We start from the raw sequence: 7687 nt of genomic DNA on the forward strand, positions 1-7687 counted from the left end.
TTGCCCCACATTTTGCTTAGACAAATCTAGAAGTATTTTCAGTACTTTGGAGATATTCTTTGAGATGTTACTCTGCTCCTTTCCCTATGCTGGCCTCACTGTAATATGTCCTTTTCTTGCTTCATTGCCACTGTCTCTCTGCCTTTGGATTTTATCGGTAGTGATGAAGCACACCTGAGCTGTTTGGGACCCTCAGAGCCAGGGACTCTTGTACCTTTGTGGCCCAGTGACATCCCTACCCCTGAGTCAATATATATCTTACCACCATGGTGTTATTGGAGTTTCAAAATAAGTCAGCTACACACATCTCCGTCTGACTGCTGCCCATAGCATCTCTCTACATGGAAACAGTCATGAAAGCGGTCAATGACAAGTGACGGAAGTGCTATTTGCCAGCTTCTACCCTAAACCTTTTTTTTTTTTTTTTTTTTTTTTTTTTAAAGATTTTATTTATTTGACAGACAGAGATCACAAGTAGGCAGAGAGACAGGCAGAGAGAGAGGAGGAAGCAGGCTCCCCACCAAGCAGAGAGCCCGATGTGGGACTCGATCCCAGGACTCCGGGATCATGACCCGAGCCGAAGGCAGAGGCCTAAACCACTGAGCCACCCAGGCACCCCAACCCTAAACCTTTTACAGTGGTTACCTGTCTTAACTCGGGCTGTTGTAACAGAATACCCTAGGCTCGGTGGCCTAAACAAGCATTTTCTCACAGGTCTGGAGGCTGGGAAGTCCCAGATAAGGTGCTGCAGATGGGGTCCCTGGTAAGACTCCACTTCCTGGTTTGCAGAGGGCTGCCATCTTGCCCTGTGCTTCCAAGGAGGAGGGAGCGGAGGGAGGGATGATAGAGAGAGCGTGTGCTGTGGTCTCTTCCTCTTATAAAAATACTAATCTCTTGGGGCGCCTGGGTGGCTCAGTGGTTTAAGCCGCTGCCTTCGGCTCAGGTCATGATCTCGGGGTCCTGGGATCGAGTCCCGCATTGGGCTCTCTGCTCAGCAGGGAGCCTGCTTCCCTCTCTCTCTCTCTCTGCCTGCCTCTCTGCCTACTGTGATCTCTCTCTGTGAAATAAATAAATAAAATCTTTAAAAAAAAATACTAATCTCTTCATGAGGGCTCCACCCTTGTGATCACATCTAAACCTAATTAACTCCCAAAGTTCCACCTCCAAATACCAGCACATAGGGGCTTAGAGCTTCAACATAGTGAATTTTCAGGGGACAGCTTCCACCTATAACATTATTCATATAGGTGAAACTTTGTTTTTCAAAGAAATGCACCGTCTATAGCAGACCCTTCCATGTTCTCTGTATTTGATTCTTTGGGAATTATGGTAATTTCTGTAAACTATAGATAACTGAGAGCAATTAAAAATTATTCTTGTCTAGGGGTGCCTGGGTGGCTCAGTGAGTTAAAGCCTCTGCCTTTGGCAAAGGTCACGATCCCAGGCTCCTAGGATGGAGTCCCGTATAGGGCTCTGCTCGGCGGGGAGCCTGCTTCTCTGTCTCTCTCTCTGCCTGCCTCTCTGCCTACTTGTGATCTCTGTCTGTCAAATAAATAAATAAAATCTTTAAAAAAATTATTCTTGTCTATAGGCATGCAAATGACTTGTCCTGGGAAGATACAAACTGCTTCAGGTGGAAAAACCAGTTTGTCTCCATTTCAATATTCCTGATCTATAAATATGTGTGTCCTATGGATTCTCCTTTGAACTGGTTGTAACATCACCTCAGTATCTTCACTAATGAGTCAAATAAAATCTCTAACCCTTGTTCATCTCTTGAAAATCCGAAATACCTAGTGACAGTAGAGCGGGGTTTCCTCATTGCAACAAACGTCTGGAGGTTACTGGAGACTGCGCCCTACGGAGGGGCAGGAGCTGTCCATTGGTCAGGGACCATCCATCACTGCCAATACTTCTTACACCTGGCTTACATTACTGATTTTAAGCAACCGCATTCGTTCAACATTCTGACTTGTGGATCAGTAATTTTCCAATGGGCCTTTGTTAGAATCACCTGGAGGGCTTGTTAAAAACACATCATGCAGGGCCCAACCCACACGGTTTCTAATTCAGTAGGTCTGGGGCGAAGCCCAAGAATATGTCTTTCTCATTAGTCTCCAGGCGATGCTGATGCCTTTGGCCTAGGGACTGCAACAGAGAGATAAAAGGAAAAGTGAGTTGTAAGGAAGTGGACTGGGAAGTCAGGACAGGGACTGGGTTTCTATACCATTGAACTTCTGCACTTTATAGATGGAAAATAATTATTGGTGGAACCGGAATCTTCTGACTCTCCCTATCTAGCTTTAAGCACCAGATGGGAAGTAACTGTACCTCAAGCCCTTTCTTTTGTATGTCCTGTTCCCTCAGCCTGGAATGACCTCCCTCTGCTGTCTGTCAAACTACCGCAGTGTGGGGCTGCCAGATTTAACCAATAAAAATAAGGGAAGCCCAGTTAACTCTGTATTTCAGACACACAAATAACTTTTTTTAAAGATTTTATTTATTTATTTGACAGAGAGAGAGATCACAAGTAGGCAGAGAGGCAGGCAGAGAGAGAGGAGGAAGCAGGCTCCCTGCGGAGCAGAGAGCCCAACGCGGGGCTCGATCCCAGGACCCTGAGATCATGACCTGAGCCGAAGGCAGCGGCTTAATCCACTGAGCCACCCAGGCGCCCCCACAAATAACTTTTTAGTACAAGTATGTCCCGAATATTTCGTGGGACATATTATACTAAATAATTACTCACTATTTATCTGAAATTGAAATCAAAAGGCAAAACCCAACTCTTTTTAAAGAAAACGTTCCCTGACTGGCTTTCCCCACACACTCCGGCACCCAGGGATTCCATATCCCTGTAGCAATTCCATTGGTTCTCCACCATGAGCTCACACCTGCCTTACTGTTAGTCTCACATGAGACGCTCTCTGAGGTGGGGGACCTTCTCTTTTGTTCTTTTTTTTTTTTTTAAAGTTTAACAAATGCAAATACACACATACATAAACATATAAATAATTGGGGGTGAGAAACTCCTGTAGACTGATTATCATTTTTAAAAGATTTTATTTGAGAGAGTGAGCGAGAGAGAGCATGGGCACAGGACCAGGGGAAGGTGGAGGAGGAGAGACAGAGGGAGTGGGGAGAAGGAGAGACAGAGGGAGGGGGAGAAGGAGAAGCAGATTCCTCGCTGAGCAGGGAGCCTGATGTGAGGCTCAATCCCAGGAACCTGGGATCATGACCTGAGTGGAAAGCAGACGCTTAACAGATTGAGGCCCTCAGGCACCCCTGAGCGTCTGTAATTAATGAGACTTTATTATTCCTCTCCACATCCCCAGGCGTCAGAGGGCCTGGCACACAACAGGTTAAAATGAATGAATAAAGAGATGATTGAATGGACTCGGTTTAGAGGGGTTCTTCAGGTGATGAAAGCCTCCCCTCTTTGGCTGGGCTGTCCTACTGCCATCAGGATTGGGGAAGTGGTGGGAGGGGGCAGAGCTGAGGGGGCTCTGGCTTAGAGGAAAAGGCCGTGGCCCTAATATTTGGCCCAGCTATGAAGGATAAGTTGGGAGATCCCCCAGGCCATGATAATGAGCACAAGTGCCAAGAAAATACATTCATATCCGGTGATTAACTAATGAAAATAGTTACCCCCAGTGATGTGAAGTTCCTGGACACTGCAAAGCAGCATTCTCGCTAAACACAGGGACCTCGGCGAAGCCAGCACCCGTGCACTTGACTGCTCACCCCGACCATCTGATCCAATCAGAGGTGGATCTGGTCTTTGACTCGACAGTGTCTCTGAGCAGCCACCGTGTAAAGCAGAGCTAGTCTCACCACCAGGGGTACAATGGTGAAGACAGAGGCCTCATTCTCCTGGACCTTACTGACACCAGCAGATCACCGTAGAACTCCTTACATACCCGACCAGTCACACCATCAATTGCAGTTGTGTGCTTTGGAAAAGAAGAGGGTGCTGCTGCTGAAAGACAACAGGAAGACCTCCTAGGAAGAAGTCAGAGGCTTCCAGTGGAGCTGAGATCTGAAGGCTAGGAAGGAGGTGACCAGGCAAAGCCAGGGAAGAGCGGGTAGACGGGTCTTCCAGTCGCAGAGAACAGTAGTACAAAGGCAGGAAGGAGACCTCGGGATGGCTTCTGGGGTTGGAGCCAGACAAGAGGGTACATGAGGGGCTGTGAGGCGTGAAGTGCAGCTGGGCAGATAGACCAGGGTCAGGCTGTGAAGATGAAGTGTGGCTTCATCCCGATCACAGCGCTCCTTCGTGCCTCATTTTCCAATCATCTCCTATCAGGGCTCCCTGCTTCTGGTCTGGTTCCGCTCATGTCTCTCAGCAGCAAAGCTCTCAGGAGGAGCTTTCAAATAATCCAATCATGTCGCTTCCCTGCTCAAAATATTTCAAAGGCTTCTCACCTTCCTGTCTTCACTAACGGAACCCAGACTGTGTTCAAGTGTCCAGGGCTCCCCAACCCAGCCATGTACCTCAGGGAAGAGCTTGCCCTGCCCCCAGCTCTGGGTCTGACGGACCTATGCAGATGCCTTCCCCTCCTTCCCCAGAAGTTCAAGAATGGGGAAGTAAAGCAGTAAAGGGTGCTAGGAGAAAAGTTTCTTTGCATTTAGGGAGAGCTGCAGAAAGCCACGATCTCTGACAGAGATGACACATGAAGGAGGAAGTGCAGAGAGGCCCAAGCTCTTAAGGCAAGCCAATTGCCAGCACAGGAAACCAACCCAAAGCTATTGGCTGGGGCCAATACAGCAGAGATGGAAATGCAGAGACCTGGGGTCCTTACTGATGTCACTGAACATTTAATTAACCAACCTTAGAGCCTGCCTTACCTCCTGAACTTCCTGTTACATGAAATACTAGATTTTATTTTAAGCTGGCTTGAAGCTCAGTTGTTTTTGTTGCTATTTCCATCAGATGGTTTACCCTGATACCCTTAACCTGGCAAAGGGCCATTTTGGGGGGCGCCTGGGTGGCTCGGTCCGTTAAGTGTCTGCCTTCAACTCAGGTCATGATCCCAGGGGCCTGGGATTGAGACCCACATTGGGGGTGGCAGGGGTAGCCTCTGCTCAGCGGGGAGCCTGCTTCTCCTTCTGCCCCTCCCCCTGCTCATGCTCTTTCTCTGTCAAATAAAGAAAAATCTTAAAGAAAAAAAAAAGGCCATTTGGAATTTCCCTCTGCCTGGTTTCTCAGCCATTTTCTACATCCCTCAACTCCTACCCTTAGTTCCAACCATGTTCATCTTTGTGAAGTTCTCCTTTCCTCCTTTTACTCGGAATACCCTTCCAACCCCCTCAGACCTGGGAAACTCCTACTCATGCCTTAGAACCCGGTTCAAAGGTCACTTCATCTGTAAAGCCTCTGGTACCACTGAACTTATTAAAAGTCTCCCTCTGGGGGCGCCTGGGTGGCTCAGTGGGTTAAGCCTCTGCCTTCAGCTCGGGTCATGATCTCAGGATCCTGGGATTGAGTCCCGCATCGGGTTCTCTACTCGGTGGAGAGACTGCTTCCCTCTCTCTCTTTGCCTGCCTACTTGTGATCTATCAAATAAATAAATAAAATCTTTAAAAAAAAAGTAAAATGGGGCACCTGGGTAGCTCAGTGGGTTGAGGCCTCTGCCTTCGGCTCGGGTCATGATCCCAGGGCCCTGGGATTGAGCCCCGCATCGGGCCCTCTGCTCAGCGGGGAGCCTGCTCCCCCCCCCCCCCCCGCCTGCCTGTCTGCCTACTTGTGATCTCTGCTGTCAAATAAATAAATAAAATCTTTGAAAATAAATAAAATAAATAAATAAATAAATAAAAGCCTCCCTCTCTGGACCCTGCTATCACACAGAGGGTACTCACTTTCTAATATTCAACACTCTCAGTCCCTGGGACGGTAGCGATTTTGTCATATGACGAATATATTAACTGATGAACAGACAACTTCCATTTGTCCCCACCCTTCACTTCAGAGTCTTTGTCCAAAGTCTGTCTCATAGAGGGATGCCTGGCTGGCTCAGACAGGAGAGCATGTGACTCTTAATCTTGTGGCTGTGGGTCCAGGCCCCATGTAGGGATATAGAGATTACTTAGAAATAAAATCTTAAAAAAAAAGAAAAAAGAAAAAAGGCTATGCCTCACAGATAGCTGGATTCAAAGCAAATTACAGGCTGCAGACCAGCCTGCTAACCACAATTGCAAATCTTGCAGTGATGTTGGGAAACTATTAGAATTTGGCAGTTAGACCAGACGATGACTGTCACTTCTAAACACACTGGCCTGACTGATGGGGCCCTTATTTTTTCCATAAGATCTTCACTTGATTCCCTACTGTGTGTCAGGCAATAGGCCAGGCACTATGGTTATAACCAAGAACGAGACAGACTGCCTGCCGTCTTAATCTTATGTTCTTTAGAGCAAGGGAGGCAGTAAACACATTCAAGTATACTATATAATTTCGTATAGTAATAAGTATTATGTAGAAACAAAGTAGGATAAAGGCAATGGGAATGAAATTCCAAATGTGGTTACAGAACGATCATTTTCTAGAAAAGATCCTGAGTGACACAGAGAATGTGCTGAGGGGAAGGAACCGAACCAGTCTCCCTACTCAGTATGGTGGCCCTCCCTGCAGCCACTGTGCTATTGTGGGACTGTCCCACAGGCCACAGTTGACTGAACCGTGGTAGACAGCTGATCCTAAAGAGGCCCATGAGATTCCTTCTGGGAATCTGGACATGGAATGCTAGTTATCTAACTGGGAATGCAGGGTAAGAGAGAATTCGGCTTTAGAGCTGGGGCAGTTGCTGGCCAAGTACAGAGAGAAAGAGAAAGCTGGCCTGCAGAGGGAAGACGAGTGAGCGGACCCAGCTGAATGTTAGAGACTGTGGTCTCAGAGGGACAAAAGTGAGGTTGTTGGGTCCCAGCAGGTTGGCAGGTACAGATTTCAGTCTCTTGAAAGGTCTAGCTGGAAGTCCTCCCGTTTGGATCTCTGAGAGTCCTAACTCTCTCTTCCCTTTGCAGTTCAAGTTAGTTTGAGGGGAGGGGAGCCTGCGTGGCATCTGTCTTCAGCTCAGGTCACAATCTCTGGGTCCTGGGATTAAGCCCTGTGTTGGGCTTCTAGCTCAGCAGGGTGCTACTTCTCCCTCTCCCTTTGCCCCTCCCCCTGCTCCTTCTCTCTCTCAAATAAATAAATAATTTTTTTTTTTTTTAAGTTAGTCTGAGTGTTTCTATGCTTTGCAATACAAGATCACCTTTTCTAAGAATGAAAATACCGGTGGTGATGATGGTGGTAATAGATAATATTGGTTAAGTGCCAGGCAGGTTTTTTTTTAAAGATTTTATTTATTTATTTGACAGAGGGAAAGATCATAAGTAGGCAGAGAGGCAGGCAGGCAGAAAGAGAAGCAGGCTCCCTGCTGAGCCCAAAGCGGGGCTCGATCCCAGCACCTTGGGATCAGGACCTGAGCTGAAGGCAGATGCTTAACCACTGAGCTCAGGCTCCCCAAGTGCCAGGCCGTTTTAAGAACTTTCCATATAACATCTATTTTTATCCTTACAACTCTTTGAGAAAGGAAAACTTACCAGCCCCATTTTACAGATGAGGAAACTGAGGTACAGAGGTCACATGGTTAGTAGGTGGTAGAACTGGCTTTTGGGTCTAGTAATTGGCCTCCATGGCCTTTACCACTTC

Source organism: Meles meles, chromosome 21 (assembly GCF_922984935.1).
Source record: "Meles meles chromosome 21, mMelMel3.1 paternal haplotype, whole genome shotgun sequence".
In the NCBI taxonomy this organism is placed as follows: domain Eukaryota; kingdom Metazoa; phylum Chordata; class Mammalia; order Carnivora; family Mustelidae; genus Meles; species Meles meles.